Raw genomic sequence first — 18,444 nt, 5'->3', positions numbered from 1 at the left:
TTCAGCCAATGGAAATTAAGGACTTGGGAAACATGGAGGCTACACCGCGCCAAATCTTAATTCCAGAATGACCAACGTGCTCAGCTGCTAAAGTCAGTTTCTGTAGGTAATCGGTTTTCCACAGTTTCAGAAGTGAGATATATTTGGAAATGTAATATAAAAATTGGTGGAAGAGATTTGCTAGTGTTTGAGCTGTGTTTTGTAAATATATCACAATAAGTAGTGTGTCATCATATACGACGAATTCTCTGATTGGTGGTTGGTTCAGACACCCGAGAACCCCAGTATTAATGGCGTCACCGAAGCCTCCTCAGTAACCCAAGCTCTGGAGAGCGTCACTCTGAGTTAAATGCTTGGATAGTGCGGAAGCACAAACTCTGATTGGTGATCGTGGTTAACGTGGTGTTATTCCAGTAACAGTAACTGGTTCTCAATGATACTTTAAATTGTGCATTTGGAAAATTTTAATGTACTTGAATAAATGGAATAGTATAACTTTAGCAAAGTTTACTTTCAATCGATAAAGACGGTGTTTAGTGACCGCTCTGTAACAAGTGTGGTGGAAACGTGCTATTGTTTCACTACTTCGCGACGGGCGCGTTTTCGCGTGGAACTTCCGTAACGAACCGTGTGCTGCTTTTCAAACTGTATTTTTACCCTTTAAGTGAAGTGTGTAATATATATGTGAATCAGTGTGTTTAGCTGATCTTTTAAAGAGAAAGGGTATTTCGGCTCGTAGCATTAAGCAGTGAAGATATTGTCAACTAAAGTCCTCTGTGTTTCCAGTGAATTATTTTCCAGCAAGATGATGGCCACAACCGTAGAAGAAGGAAGTGCATTCCCACATGTTAATGCTGTGATTAACATGGAATAAATCCCTCAATTAGCTGGGATGTAAGCTGCGATCCTGGTATCTCGAGGGTCGTCGATTCAGTTAAGGCGCATGTGTTATTTATGGCATGATATGTAAATTATGTTAAGGTACTAGGGCAGTGTAGATAGGATTTATAACTTCATGTAAAGTAAGCCTGACGGCATGTGTTTGTTTAATTCTGTTATTATGATAGTTTCGGATACGAGAATAATGCATGTTTATTTTATTTTCATTTTGCTTTATGATTAGATGTTTGGGAAAATGAGGGATTGATAGGATTAGTTGTTGTTTATTTACATATGTTACTTAGCGTAGGATATTCCGAGTTTTCCTTAAATATATGCTAGAAGGGCTAGATTGACAGGTTAATCTTTATACAACGTTAAACACGTATTAGTTCATTTTATTTCGGTTATTCAGAGAGACAGGTATAGCTATTCTGCAAGATGCATGGTTTTACAGAAGCTGATTGAAAGAGCTGCAAAACGTCGTTGTTAAAATAAGATCTTTGAAGTTAAGTTGGATTCTGTTTGCCTGATGGTCTGCAAATGACACGAACTGCGTCTCATAATGTGGAAGGCCAATGGGATTCATGAGAAATAATGAGTTAAAGATTGCATGCTGAATTATAATGTATTGGTGCAGGCTGTTTGTATGCCTGACAAGATAAAAAGTATTGTGCAGATGTGTGTGCCTGCCTAGTGTCTTCTGAGTGTATATTGTGATCAGAATGGACAGTGTTAATTCCAGACTATTGAGTCTGATGTTGTTAAATGGCCCAAGCATGCTAAGAAGGAATGAATATACGTGAGTTTCCGTTTAACCGATGAAAGGCGTTATCTCATGGCAAGCTGATTTCTGGCCTGTGTTTATCTGTAGGTGTGAAGGAGACAGTATTTCCTTGTGGCAGCCTCGGAAGACAAAATCCAATCTTTAGCATAGTGGAGTTCAACATTTCTTTACAGCTCGTAATCTACCCGGAAGTACATGACGGATGACCGCGCTGTTGAGCGCTCAAACGCAGCAGAAGGAGGCAATGTTGCCTATTGCTTTCTTCATGATATCAAGGGTTATTTATATGTTTTTCCCTTACAGGATGATGTTTTACATTGTTATTTGTGATTGTATACCTTGTCTCGTTGTTTTAAAAGGGAACAGCCCGAGTGCTGAAGTATTGATGGTTTATCTAGTTCTGTCTAGATCTTTTGCAGTGAACCGGGTTTCACATTAGAATCTGTGTAGCATTTAAGACTTTACTCGATATCCGATGTATATATATGTGTTTAGTTTGATTATTTGAATTGTTGTAAATACAGTATAGGATATGCCCCTAGTATTTTGCATAACTTACATAGCGTCCATTGCGTCTTAATTATTTTTCTTTTCGTCGTAACTTTTCTTTATAATGTAACTTTTATTTAATTGTAATTTCGGCCACTCTCGGGATTAACTTAACTTTGAAACCGTATCGTTGGGATACGATAGTGTGAAACTCCATACGGAAATACCACATGTCAGTGTTTGCGTACACTTGTTGCCATAAATTATAAACATTGGACTATTAGAAGAAACTCAGTCTTGATGTATATAGTGTTCTTTATTGAACTTGATTTTGATGTCAAATTTGGTATTATCATTCAAGTAACGTTCTAATTTCGACTTATTTCTAATATTTTGAGTTCATTTTTTTACAAATTATTATTTTTTGATTTAATTGTTTTCTTGGGATATGATCGGGGATATTTATCGATAAATCCATCTTACCCCCTATGATTGTTTGTCATTCGTGTTATACCTCCATTTCCTGTCATTGATTGATATTTTAGAGTAGAACTTCGACTTTTTATCCTGACCCAACCGACAACCAACCCACACTCTGCCCAACCCTGAGTTAGTCGGATGTTCACACAGGAATGGAGGCATCGTCCTAGAGGGTATTTACCCCTGGGTACGGTACAATACGATCAAGGTGAACAGTTGTACAGTGAATGGTGTGTTCAGATTACAACCAATTTTCGAGGCTTCTTACAAAATATATTCAACAGATCTGTTGGTTCTACAATTATGTTTCTGAATGTTTGTTTAGTTTATTGTCAGTCTCTGTTTATTGTATTCTTTAAAAAATCCATGACAAGGGGTTTCTAACCCCCAGCAACCCCCTCTGGCTACGTCCCTGCTCGTTAGCATAGGTTAATATAGGCAAAATATCGAATGTCTCGTACAAGGACCAGACAAGTTCATCTCAATCCTAAGAACAGCGAAAACTACGTTTTAAGTTCCTAAAACTAATTTTTTTCGATATATTGGCAGCACACTACCCGCTCTGTACGAATTGAATGAAGTTCACTGTTTGATAATCCCCTCGTGATCTCGTCCATCCATCGTAACGGCGCACGTGCTCTAGGTCTTCGGCCGTCGACTTTTCCCTCTATTTCCATTGCCTCCTGTCTTCTGGCAATATGACCTGAATACCTGAGTTGTTTCGGGTTGATAACGGTCGACAGTCTTGTTCTGATGCCGAGCTGTTGCAGGATCGATTCATTAGCACGATATCTATCCATGGTATTCACAGTCATCTCCTATAACACCACATTTCTAGAGCATCAATCCTGCGGCCAACCGCCATCTTCATCGTCCAAGATTCTGCTGCATAGGTCGCGATAGGGAAGATCAGAGTTCGAATGACGGTGAGCTTTGTCTTGGAAGTGATGGAGGTGTCCTTCCAGATGCGAGTAAGTTTTGCTGTTGAATTTCTCGCAAAAGCAATGCGCTTACGGATCTCAGTTTCACAATCTCCGGTATTTATGACAATAGATCCCAGGTACTCGAAGCGACTGACAACCTTATAATCAGCAATTCTTGTTATGGCAGGTGTGTTGGGTTTTTTTTTTTTTGCTTTACGTCACACCGACATTGATACGTCTTATGGCGACGATGGGACAGGAAAGGGCTAGGAGTGGGAAGGAAGCGGCCGTGGCCTTAATTAAGGTACAGCCCCAGCATTTGCCTGGTGTGAAAATGGGAAAACACGGAAAACCATTTTCAGGGCTGTCGACAGTGGGGTTCGAACCTACTATCTCCCGAATACTGGATACTGGCCGCACTTAAGCGACTGCAGCTATCGAGCTCGGTGTTGTTATTAAAACGATCTACATTCATCACTTTGGTCTTTCTATTGTTAATTTCAAGACCATATTCTCTGTTTCGGTCGTCTAACCTCCGCCTGATGGTTTCTAGTTCATCGTCATCTGTTACAATTATCACAGTGTCATCCGTATATCTGAGATTGTTAATTTTCCTGCCACCAACTGTAATGCCGTCACTCCAATCCTCGACAATCTCCCTCATATTGTACATACGAATAATATATTTACTTTTTCCACATTGTAACCTTAGGCCTACGTCTAGTAGCGCTTTGTAAAATTCAGGGTCCTTGTGATTCACACAGTACGTGTGCTGAAGCTCTTATGAAATCCATAACCATGGCAACGTCAGCTCAAGGATTCTACAGTAGAACACAAGCCTGGTGTTGGAACTAGGCACGTGCGTGAGTGTAAGCAAGGCCAAACAGAGATTGCATAGCTAGCGTTAATTTGCCGACGTACTTATGGCTATGGGTACACATTTCCATACTCTTATCACCAGAATGACTGTGAAGAGCACTAAGGTGTTGATTTCGCTATTTACAAAGCCCAGCAACAGAAGGAATTTATTCATCATACTTTAATGCATGAATAGGAGTTGTTTTTTTTGCTGTGTTACTGCAGTTCACTTGATCTCTCTGTTAGATCACTACTACTTTAATTCTTTCCCTATGACCCCGTGACATACCATTTTGAAGTCGATACAATATAATATGATAATATATGTGCTATTTTATAAGGCGAGGGACTTCGCGGACAGTTAGTACAATATATAAATTAGAAAGATATTTTTGAAGACTTTCGTTTGGAACGTAGTACTGTATGAAAGTGAAACATGGACGACAACTAAGAAAGAAAGAAAGTGCTTTTGAAATGTGGTGTCACATAAGAATACTGAAGGTGAGATAGATAGAATCACGAATGAAGAGATCATCATCATCATCATCATCTGTTTACCCTCCAGGTTCGGTTTTTCCCTCGGACTTAGCGAGGGATCCCACTTCTACCGCCTCAAGGGCAGTGTCCTGGAGCTTCAGACTCTTGGTCGGGGGATACAACTGGGGAGTATGACCAGTATCTCGCCCAGGAGGCCTCACCTGCTATGCTGAACAGGGGCCTTGTGGAGGGATGGGAAGATTGGAAGGGATAGGCAAGGAAGAGGGAAGGAAGCGGCCGTGGCCTTAAGTTAGGTACCATCCCGGCATTCGCCTGGAGGAGAAGTGGGAAACCACGGAAAACCACTTCCAGGATGGCTGAGGTGGGAATCGAACCCACCTCTACTCAGTTGACATCCCGAGGCTGAGTGGACCCCGTTCCAGCCCTCGTACCACTTTTCAAATTTCGTGGCAGAGCCGGGAATCGAACCCGGACCTCCGGGGGTGGCAGCCAATCACGCTAACCACTACACCACAGAGGCGGCGAATGAAGAGATACTGAGTTTTAAATTTTAATGATAAGAACTGTGGAAAATGAAATGAAATAACGTATGGCTTTTAGTGCCGGGAGTGTCCGAGGACAAGTTCGGCTCGCCAGATGCAGGTCTTTTGATTTGACGCCCTTAGGCGATCTGCGCGTCGTGATGAGGATGAAATGATGATGAAGACGATACATACACCCAGCCTCCGTGCCAGCAAAATTAACCAATTATTGTTAAAATTCCCGACCCTGCCGGGAATCGAATCCGGAACTCCTGCGACCAAAGGCCATCACGCTAACCATTTAGACATGGAGCCGGACAGAGCTGTGGAAATAAACAAGGTCACATAGGTAGATGGAAATAGAGGATTTGGAGGTGTTTAGTTGATTTACAGAGGCTTCGATACTGAATACCGAAAGGTATAACAGTCTATGATGAGTATGTATGTATGTATTATTATACTCACTGGTAGGTCTGTACGTCAATATCTTGGTCAAGGAACAATAGCACGTGTTTGTTTCATGTTACTGACCAATTTCTACTCTACCCACACTATCCTTCATCACTGAAAAGATTATACACCAGCGTCTCCTCAAATTCACCTCGCCCTATATCTCAACCAACAAACCAACCAGCAGGGTTGCCTAACAAACCTGGCCACTCTGCATAGTTTTGCATCACATGCCATTGCAGCTAAGTCACAGCTTCGTATCTGCTACGTAGACATTTCGCAAGCTTTCGATTCTGTAGACCACACTCTTCTGTTCCATTAACTCTCCGAACGGTTTAATTTACATGCCAGACTACTGACCCTTCTTGCTGGCTTCCTACACAACCATTGGCAGAGAGTGGTAATATCAGGTACGTGATCCTCCGGCCCTTTGCTGCTCTCCTTGTTGACGAACGATCTGCCGTATAAACTCAAGGAAACAGCAAATACTCTATTCTTTGATGACGTCTGCAAGATATTTAGGGAGATCAAGAACCCAACCGATGCAGCTCTTCTACAGTCCTCAATTAATGTCCTATCGAAATGGTTGGAAACTTATCCCCGATCCAGACAAATGCAGCCACATGACCATAACCCTGCGAAAATCTCCTCTGCTGACATCATATTACCTACTCGACAAGCATATCGCCGTAGTTACGCAACAGCGTGTCTTAGACGTAATATTCATTACGAAATTACAATTCAAGAACCACAAACAAGAACTATGAAATTACTAGGCATTTTCTACCGTTTCACAGAAATTTTTGACCTCACTGCTCTTCGCCATTTCTTCCTCGTGATCATTCAACGTCTTTTGAACTACTGCTCTCCGATTTGGACAACAGCCTTCCGGTCCAATATTAACCAGTTAGACAGAGTAGTGTCCTTCTTTGCTGCAAAACCCAAGCTCAGAAATCGGTCTATTCAGGAGGTATTAAGGGCACTAAATGTGTCACCGCTGCACAACAGGTTACAGGCAGCTGACCTGATTTTCCTCCACGGAATCTTAAATGTACATTACCACTCGGAATATCTTGTCTCACCCTTCGCTCTCCGGGTTCCTTCCCGCTCCACAGAGTCAAACACCTCCTCCACATTTCCCACATTCAGCACTCAATACTTCAACCAGTGGCGCCGATTTTGCGGGAGTCAAAGCGTTTTCTGTCCCCCAAAAAATCTTGGGGGCAGCAGAGTGCCATTCACCCCCACCTCCTCCTCCCATTCTCCTCTTAGATGTTAAGTCTCCTTATAACGTGGAGTTTGGTAATGCGTTAAATCTGGAGAAGGTGGTAGATGGTTTTATATCAAGAAGTGAGATTAAAAAGCGGGCATTCCTTCAGAGAACTACATTTCCCAATGGAGACTTCAGGAGGTACATCTGATGGTTAAGCTTTTCACATTTCGTATTATGAAATGAATAATATTCAGTACGTTAACAGGATTTTTTTTTTTTTTGGTAGTTGCTTTACGTCGCACCGACACAGATAGGTCCTATAGCGACGTTGGGACAGGAAAGGGCTAGGAGTGGGAAGGAAGCGGCCGTGGCCTTAGTTAAGGTACAGCCCCAGCATTTGCCTGGTGTGAAAATGGGAAACCACGGAAAACCATTTTCAGGGCTGCCGACAAAAGGATTCGAACCTACTATCTCCCGAATACTGGATACTGGCCGCACTTAAGCGACTGCAGCTATCGAGCTCGGTAGGGTATTTATTAAGAAAATGTATTTAAGAAGCAAGTTCTAATTGTTTTGCTTGTGATTATTTTTGATAGCTTCGTACATAAAACATTCCTTCAAAATATTTACTGTATCTATGAATCCATTCTACTGTTCTGTTTACTTGTGAATATTATTGACAACTCCGTACATAAGACTCCTTCAAAAATGCATTCGAGAAACAAGCTCCATTAATGTTCTGGTTTCTTTTTCCCGTTCGTTTGTAAATGTTCTTATTATATAGGCGTTACTAGTTGTTCCTCATTTCACATGCCTGTGTTCATGTTAATCATGCCCTTCCCCTCCCCCCCCCCCCCAACCTCACCTCCCGCCAGAAATTACCTCAAGTCTGACTTCAAGGATCTTTTCTAATTCGCCTCCCAACTCTCCTTAATACTATTAATAAGAGACAAGAGCTTGATATAGCATAAGTTTAAAGTATACTCCAGAGGCGTGTAAATAATATCTTAATAAGTAGATGTGAAGTGGTTATACCGCCATCTTGGCCCACGATAATTTGTCTATGAACATGGATATTCTCATAGTTTTCGATTTGGAAATATGGCATTTGTAGGCTGTGTACCTGATCGGTTTGTTATATTTTATTATGAAAGTTTACATTTTTAATTAGTCTGTTGATATGACACGTGAAATGCGCTCACTGTAGCCGTATCTTGTGCTTTGTGAATAAATAAATAAATAAATAAATAAATAAATAAATAAATAAATAAATAAACGTATATCACAAACAAAAGATTAAACTGTCATAATTAGTGTTGCACCGTGACATAAGGCAAAAATCTTCTGTTTTTTTACTACAATATTGCTTTACGTTGCACCGACACAAATAGGTCTTATATGTCCGGCTCCATGGCTAAATGGTTAGCGTGCCGGCCTTTGGTCACAAGGGTTCCGGGTTCGATTCCCGTCAGGTTCGGAATTTTAACCATCATTTCATCCTCATCATGACGCGCAGGTCGCCTACGGAAGTCAAATCAGAAAACCTGCAACTGGCGAGCCGAACATGTCCTCGGGCACTCTCGGCACTAAAAGCCATACTCCATTTCATTTCAGATAGCTCTTATGGCGACGATTGGATAGCAAAAGCCTAGGAGTGAGAAGGAAGCGGCCGTGGTTATAATGAAGGTACATCCCCTGCATTTTCTTGGTGTGAGAATTGGAAACCACGGAAAACCATCTTCAGGGCAAGCGACAGGGGTTCACACCCACTATCTCCCGAATACAAGTACACAGCTGCGCGACCCTAATCACACTGTCAACTCCCTCCGTCAAAATCCGTTATACCAAGGGACCTGCATTTCTCGTTTTATCTTTTGGTGGAAATCGGGGTTATTTTTGAATAATTTTGCGGGTTTTTTTATTTTTAGAATTTCACGTTATGTTTAATCATGTTATTCTCATATTTTGCGATTTCAGAGGTACTTGTTCATGTAAATAAATTGTTGAAGAACAATATGTAGTTTTATTTAATGATACAGTACACAACCGGGCGAGTTGGCCGTGCGGTTACGAGCGTGCAGCTGTGAGCTTACATCCGGGAGATAGTGGGTTCGAACCCTATTATCGGCAGCCCTGAAGATGGTTTTACGTGGTTTCCCATTTTCACACCAGGTAAATGCTGGGGCTGTACTTTAATTAGGGCATTGGCCGTTTCCTTCCCATTCCTGGGCCTTTCCTACCACATCGTTGCCATAAAACATATCTGTGTCGTTGCGACATAAAACAAATAGCAAAAAAAAGATACACACATTTTTATCATTAAATTATCACTGAAGACGGCATAATGAATTAATGAAAACCTACAACCTGTCTTCCAGTCATTGACCGGGTCAAGGATGGAATGAATGAAGCCCCCATCTTGCGGCGAGGATAGGAATTGTGCCGGTTGCCGAGGCCTGTCACACTCCTCTGGTTAATGACTGACAGATGAAATGAAGTGATAATGGAGAGTGTTGCTGGAATGAAAGATGACAGGGAAAACTGAAGTGCCCGGAGAAAAACCTGCCATGCTTCCGCTTTGTCCAGCACGAATCTCACATGGAGTGACCGGGATTTGAACCTCGGAACCCAGCGGCGAGAGGCCGACGCACTGCCACCTGAGCCACGGAGGCTTTTTGAAGAAGGCATAATATGAACAAAAATACATATTTGTTTCTAACTGTCAAAGGAGAACATTGTCACTTTCCTGTTGCAACGCAAGTCGCTCAAAATTCCTGAGTAGCAAGAAGTCAACATTAGCACATGGTTACCATACTGATTGGAGAGTTCTGCTACTAAACTCGGGATGACCATCAAGCAAACTAATCAAACTTTCACAATATTTATTTTTCCATATCGCAATTTGATAAGTTTGTTCCTGATGTTCATTGTACTCTTTTGAGATCACTGAATCTTTCCCATTTTTAAAGAATGGAGTAAACTTCACTTTTTCCACTAGTGCTGAATCTACATTTCTGTTAACGATGAGTACTGGACTAAACAACTATACATATAAAATTTATAAAGTTGACACATTCGCGTTATTGTCTCATTTCGTTTTATTTCGCGAAATATATGTCAATTTTCGAATTGTTAACAACGTTATATACCTGGTGGCTCCCGAACGCTGTACTTTCTACTTATAAATGTCCCGCATCCACAAATGATGAATGGGATGTCTACCAACTGATTTTCAGAGGGGCACTACTGCCAGCGGGCAGGATACGTCAGAATATGAAGAGATAAGGACCGCATTGTCGCTCGCAGCATGTTACTCAACGCTACCGGTCTAATGCACCCCTTGCATTAGTAAACCTCGTTTTCCACCGCATAGTTCCAAGTTGCTGTATGGTACAGCCGCACTATATTTGATGTCTGCATATCGGCAATGGCTAGTGTTTTCAGCAGTGATGAATAAACAGACATTATTTTAATCTGGACAACCTGGTCGGAATGCAGCCGAAGCTCCAAACAGACATATGCCTTCTACACACATATTTCGCCGAACAGTATTAGTTTCTGTTTCATACAAGCAACTCTTTTTTCGAGTGGAATGTCTACACGTATATAAATTAATAAGTTATTAAATTTCCTTTTCTGCGTCTTTGGCGTGTTTACAAACAGTAGCGGCGATTAGGGGATAGGGCGAGGAGGAACAATCGCCCCCCCCCCCACCTCCGCCCACTTTGTGGAGTAAACATTACATTTTCATTCCACTTTAGCCAGCTGGACATAGGAATTATTGCTTTAAAAGCTATTTGTACGAGCCTTGTTGCCTTATCTGCTAATGCATTCCTTTATTTTCTTTAATTATTAACATAATCATTGGCGGAAATACGCACAAAATACTGTTCGTCGCGGCTAACCGATTTGTATAGCGCCACAGCAAGTAGTGGAGACTTTGCATGTGCTGTGAGGAAGAATATTAGGGGCACATATTTCTTATCCAAGGTCGTGGACACTGAGGTATGATTCACCCGCTTGCCGCGCGCATTCGTCAGTCTGGCAGTCTCTTTAGTGTCCGTTAGTTTGTTAGTGTGTATTCAAATACTTAATGATTTCTAATTGCATAATCATGCCATACTTCTATTTATTTGTTCCGGGCAAGCTGGCCGTGGGATTAGGGGCGCGCAGCTGTGAGCTTGCACTCGGGAGATAGTGGTTTCGAATCCCACTGTCGGCAGCCCTCAAGGTGGTTTTCCGTGGTCCCCCATTTTCACACCAGGCAAGTACTGAGACTGTACCATAATTAAGACCACGGCCGCTGCCTTTCCACGCGTAGCCATTTCCTGTCTCATCGTCGCCATAAGTCCTATCTGTGTCGGTGCGACGTAAAACCAAGTGTAAATAAAATATGCACTTGTAATTGTAATATCAACGGGAGATAATTCCAACGTTCCTTTGGCTGAGCTCAATTATTTCTTTTGTGCTATGTTACTTATTAAGCAAATGTATTTAACCTGCCCCGTGGTTTGTTTGTGAGACATGGTGAAAATTTTAATATACAGCATTGAATCAAAATCTAAAAAGACTATTATTACCTACAAATTACATATAGCCTACATAATACGTAACATAACACAAACGAAAGAATTTAGTCCGGTGAAAGTAAAGTTGGTATTATCTCCCGCTGAAATTACAATTAAATATTTTTTTACAATTGGCTTTACGTCGCACTCACACTTATAGGACTTACGGTGACGATGGAAAAGGGAAGGGCTAGGCGTGGGAAGGAAGCGGCCGTGGTCTTAATTAAGGTACAGCTTAATTAAGGTACAGCCCCAGCATTTGCCATGTATGAAAATGAGAAACCACGGAAAACCATCTTCAGGTCTGCCGACAGTGGGATTCGAAACCACTATCTCCCGAGTGCAAGCTCACAGCTGTGCGCCCCTAACCCGACGGCCATCTCGCCCGGTACTGTTAAATAAAAGTACGGCATGATTATGCTATTAAAAATCATTTAGTGCTTGAATACACACTAAGAAACTAAGGGACATTAGAGGGACTGCCAGACTTTGGTCAAAAAATATGTACCCCTACTACCCTTCCTCACAGCACATGTAAAGTCCCCACTACTTCCCGTAGCGCTATACAAATCGGTTAGCCGCAAAGAATGGAATTTTTTGCGTATTTCCGCCAATAATTATATTAATAATTAAAGAAAATAAAGGAATGAATTAGCAAATAAGACAACAAGGTTTGTACAATAGCTTTTTTTTAAATAATTCATAGTTCCAGGAAGTTAAAGTGGAATAAAAATGTAATGTTTACTCCACAAAGTGGGGTGAGGGGGCGACTGTTCCTCCCCGCCCCACCCTCCAATCGCCGTTACTGTTTGTAAACACGCCAAAGATGCAGAAAGGGAAATTTAATAACTTATTAATTTATATACGTGTAGACATTCCATTCGAAAAAAGAGTTGCTTGTATGAAACAAAAACTAATACTGTTCAACGAAATACATGTGTAGAAGGCATACGTCTGTTTGGAGCTTCGGCTGCATTCCGACCAGGTTGTCCAGATTAAAATAATATCTGTGTATTCCTCGCTGCTGAACACACTAGCCATTGCCGATATGCAGACAGCAAATATAGTGCGGTTGTACCATACACCAGCCTAGAACTATGCGATGGAAAACGAGGTTTACTAATACAAGGGATGCATTAGACCCACTGATCTCTATAGATGGATCGCTTATGGCAGGTCTCCGCTGCAGGAGAAAGTACGTCAAGTTGAGCGCGCGGTTCGCCATGTTGGCGTACCCAACCTAGAGCTCTCCTTATGGGGAAGCAATGATAAGATAGTCAATTTTAAGTCGCAATTAATGGCGCATTGGAATAATTAAAAATATAGAGACATGTTCACTCAAAGCATAAGGACATTGGGATCACTGACACGTCATTCCGAGGTCAGTAAATCTCCGGGATAGCAATAAACATGAGTGTATAATAACGGCCGACAAATATTAACTTAGGTGCTGAATACATGCAATTAGCGATCGGTAACACAATACGAGTGACAACCAGTTTCTGGAAACATTGCTGTAAATTGTATACATGTATGCCACGAAATTATGCATTCTTAAAATGATGTACCTACTGTATAAACGTAGCTCACTATACAGGCCTAGATTCGACATATCGTAATCGGTACTTGATACTCAATTTCTGTTTCCTCTTTCCATGAAATAACGCGCATATTATCAAATTAAAATATCATTGAAGCAAATGTACACATTTATAAAACCAGCAAATATTCAAAACTTGTCAATATATCACATTACCTGCAGCTTAATTTACTATTGCAGACCTCTTTAATTAAATTCAGCTAGCAAAGCGATATTGATAGTCATCATCAGAAATATGTAACTCCAGTTAAAAGAGTCCCAAATACCACGAATAGTATAATGGGATAGCCTCAAACACCCACCTCACTTTCCCTTCTCCCACCACTCCAGTGTCTGAAACCCATAATTATTACTGATGTAAATAAGGTCTAGAATTCCTCCAGACTTCATTTTCTAAGATTGTTATAAGGTTACGTCAATTATTTTATCGAAACCGTTAGTTTAATTATGAGAGAAAAAAAGAAAAAAAGTAAATCTTTACTTGCTGTTAATGTTCAGTAAAATTGAAAACAGTTGGCTGTACATCACTTCTAAGGTGTACAGTTTGTCCATTTCTACCAAAACAGTCTTCCTCTAAGTGATCCGAGCAGAGAACAGCTGTTTTAGAAGGCTCCCAATTCTCCCGCCTGATAATCCATGATCTTAGAAGTTCGGGTCTCGAGAAAGGAAACCTACAAAAATTAATTGCCATTTTGCTCCCGGAATATGCGAAAAAAGATACAAAAGACCTAAAACTCAAAACACTACTCTAGGAAGATTCTTATGTACAGTATAAAACTCCCCGTTGAAATGATTTCTCCTTCTGCTGATCGATTCTGTTTGTACATCCATAAGCAGAACACTGCGGTATGTTAATACCCCGTAGAATGTTTCTTCATTCATATTTCAAATAAACACATACATATTTAAATTGAATTTTGTAATCCACAAGTATACTACAAGGCAACGAACCTAAATTCGTAAAATACACTACTATTTACTTTGCAATAACACAGCACAGAACACTCGTGGAACTACAATCAAGAGGCCTGGCGTCACTGAACTAAGCATAAACAAAGCAAACGCGCTCCTCGTGGTCTACTGCACCATGCGCTCGCTGCCATCTTACTACGCCAGTCATCTTCTATTCGGCTTACGGCTACCCAAGCTACCAGCCATCCAGGTATAGAGATCAGTGATTAGACCGGTAGCGCTGCGAGCGAGCGACACTCCGTTTCTTATCTCTTCATATTCTGACGTAACCTGCCCGCTGGCAGTAGTGACCCTGTAAAAATCAGTTGGTAGACATTCATCATTTGTGCATGCGGGACATTTAGAAGTAGAAAGTACGGCATTCGGGAGCAACCTGGTATAGTTAACTGTTTCCCGAGCATTTTAGGGAATATCTTTTAAAAGTCGGTGTTATCGCAAACGCGAAAAACGCAGGTCCCTAGTTATACCATAGAATCAGGAAATTAATGTCTCGGACTGGCTAGCAAATTTTGTTAAGTTGAACACAACATAAATCATTTCGATGGCGCAGAAGAAATACAAGGAGTTATTACCAACTAGAATATGCTCATAGAAGCAGTAAATAGGGTTTGCATAATCCCAAGAACTGACAAGAAAATTCATTTCAAGTAATTCCAGTTAAGGCTGACTCCACAAAGTAGGCCTGCTAATACTGTAATTCGTTCAGTGCGGAAGAAAATAGTACATTATCAAATTGTTTTTGTGTAGGATATTTTTGAATGTAACTTTCCAGGGTTGGTATTTCCTTCGGACTCAGCGAGAGATCCTACCTTTACCGCCTCGAGGGCGGTGACCTGGAGTGTGTGATATTTGGTCGGGGATACAACTGGGTAGGAGTATCAGTAGATCACCTGCTATGCTGAGCAGATGCCTAGTGGGGGATGAGAAGATTGGAAGGAATAGGCAAAGAAGAGTGGCCTTAAGTTAGGTACAATCCTGGCATTTGCCTGGGGAAGTGCGAAACCACTTCGAGGACAGCTGAAGTGAGATCGAATACCTTTTACTCAGGTGACCTCCCGAGGCTGAGTGGATCTCGTTCCAGTTCTCGTACTACTTTTGAAATCGAATCAAACCCGGACCTCCGGGGGGTGGCCGCTAACTACACTAACCACTACACCACAGAGGCGTCGAACTAGAATATACTCATAGAAAGAGAAAACGATGCTTGGAAAAGCTCAAGAACTGACAAGAAAATGCATTTCAAGTGACTGCAGCAAAGGCTGACTTCACAAAGTAATGCTGGGGTTAAAACGGTGAGAAGAAAATTGGTGATTATCTTTCTTTTTTTTTTTTTTTGAAATTTATTGTAAACAGTATAAAATATTCATACAGTACTAATCTTTGACTAGTCCCTATCTCCATCTATATACATAAAAAATTAGAGTTTTGTCTGTACATTGCTCAGAATTAAAAAAAGAATGGTATTTCTGTATCGGTCATGTCCACAGAATCAGGGAAATGCACTTCTTCTTCTTCTTCTTCTTCTTCTTCATTATCTGTTTACCCTCGGAGTCAGCGAGGGATCCCACCTCTACCGCCTCAAAGGCAGCGTCGTGGAACTTAATACTGGGTCGGGATACAACTGGGGAGGATGACCAGTACATCGCCCAGGCGGCCTGATCTGCTATGATGAACAGGGGCCTTGCGAGGGGATGGTAAGATTGGAAGGGATAGACAAGGAAGAGAGAAGGAAGCGGCCGTGGCCTTAAGTTAGGTACCATCCCGGCATTTGCCTGGAGGAGAAGTGGGGAAAACTACGGAAAACCACTTCCAGGATGGCTGAGGTGGGAATGAACCCACCTCTACTCAGTTGACCTCCCGAGGCTGAGTGGACCCCGTTCCAGCCCTCGTACCACTTTTCAAATTTCGTGGCAGAGCCGGGAATCGAAATCGGGCCTCCGGGAGTAGCAGCTAATCACACGAACCACTACACCACAGAGGCGGACTTTTTCATATTCTTATCAGAATAATTATTGTGGAGAGTACCAAAGAACTTCCGATTTTCTTTTTTTGCTATTTGTTTTACGTCGCACCGACACAGATAGGTCTTATGGCGACGATGGGATAGGAAAGGCCTAGGAATGGGAAAGAAGCAGCCGTGGCTTTAATTAAGGTACAGCCCCAGCATTTGCTGGTGTGAAAATGGGAAACCACGGAAAACCATCTTCAGGGCTGCCGACAGTGGGGTTCGAACCCACTATCTCCCGGATGCAAGCTCACAGCTGCGCGCCTCTAACCGCACGGCCAACTCGCTTGGTCTTCCGCTATTTACAAGGCCGACTTCTAACTAGCGTTTACCTGCCGAGATATTTACGGCTAATAATAATAATAATAATAATAATAATAATAATAATAATAATAATAATAATAATAATAATTTCGTATGGCTATTTCTAGCCGGGTGTAGCCCTTGTAAGGCAGACCCTCCGACGAGAGTGGGCGGCATCTGCCATGTGTAGGTAACTGCGTGTTATTGTGGTGAAGGATAGTGTTATGTGTGGTGTGTGAGTTGCAGCGATGTTGGAGACAGCACAAACACCCAGACACCGAGCCTTTGGAATCAACCAATGAAGATTAAAATCCGGCCGGAAATCGAATCCGACACCCTCTGGTCCAAAGGCCGAGCTATAGAAGGAATTCACATTAATGTATAAATACGAGTTTTATTCTCTGTTATCGCAGTTCATTGCCTCAGTCTGTTACAAGGCCGTGTCCAGGGAGAGGGGGTTCAAACCTCTTCCGAAATAAAAGTGAACCTGAGAATTTTAAACAGCGTATACGGGTTTTGAAATAGCCTACAATAAATTATAAATATTATAAAAGCAAGCAGGTCCAAAATGAACAAGTGAATTTCACCTATAAAATCTGTGCTATCTTTAAACGTTTCTCTGTGAATATAGTTAACAAATTTACTGAAAACATAAATGGAAATTTAAATTTTGGTGAGATGTACGGATTTTTGTTTGTTATGTTCTTAATACACTTGGCGTTATAAAATCGATTCCAAAAAAGATATAGAGATATTTTCATGATATCGGAGCGCTAGAAGACTTTTAAAAAATCAATCAAACCTCTAAATATTGTTAATATTTATAATTTGCTTTACGTCGCAGCGGCACTGATAGGTCTTATGACGACAATGGGACAGGAAAGGACTAAGAGTCATAAGGAATCGGTCGTGGCCTTAATTAAAGTATAGCCGCAGCATTTGCCTAGTGTGAAAATTGGAAACCACGGAAAATCATCTTCAGTGCTGCAGACTGTGGAGTTCGAACCGTCAACCTCCTGATTTCTGGATACTGGCCACACTTAAGCGACTGCAACTATCGCTACAGTGAAACCTATTTTTACTTCCATTTTTAAACAATCTTTGTGTCGCACCACACGCACCTGCTACAGTGTGTTCTGCCCACCAGACCGCTACGAATTTACCTTTCTACTTCACCCATTTAGTTGTAGAAGGTCCAACCCTTGTCCCGTTTCCCTACGTGGTCGGGTATGAGGTGACATGAATCTGTCGTGGCGGGTTTTTATGACCGGATGCCATTCCTGCCGTCAACCTCGCCAGAGGAGTTAATGTGATGAAATGAATGACGTGATATATGATAGTAGGGAGAGGGTGAAACCCGGTTCCGGCACATAGCCTACTCCTGTCGAATAGCACCAAGGGTTCTGCTCAAGGCTTAACGTCTCCATCCGACGGACGAATCGCCATCAACAGCGGCATATGCCCTCACTCCATATGAGCACTGCGGAGAGGTTTGGAATTTAATCCAGGCTTTTGGTACGCAATCTAGTGATTAGAAATTGTATACCACCACCTCCCTTACCCTGCCGGCCAACATTCTGATGGTGAAAATTATTTCGACCAAAGGGACTCGAACCGGTTAACCTCGGTGTCAGACCGTCTAGACTTCAGCGCCTTAACGATCATGGCCAGCAGGAGGGCTATTTAGTTGTGGAAGGTACTGCTCTAAAATTCGCACTTTTCTTTCTGTAAAATATATTTGAAAGTAAAAAATATTTCTCACTATACTTTTTGTCCTCTCCTGTGGTGTAGTGGTTAGTGTGCTCAGCTGCTACCCCCGGAGGCCCGGGTTCGATTTCCGGCTCTGCCACGAAATTTGAAAAGTGGCACGAGGGATGGAACGGGGTCCGCTCAGTCTC

The sequence above is a fragment of the Anabrus simplex genome, chromosome 6 (genome assembly GCF_040414725.1).
Source record: "Anabrus simplex isolate iqAnaSimp1 chromosome 6, ASM4041472v1, whole genome shotgun sequence".
NCBI classification, from domain to species: Eukaryota; Metazoa; Arthropoda; class Insecta; order Orthoptera; family Tettigoniidae; genus Anabrus; species Anabrus simplex.
This window is presented reverse-complemented; position numbering follows the sequence as displayed.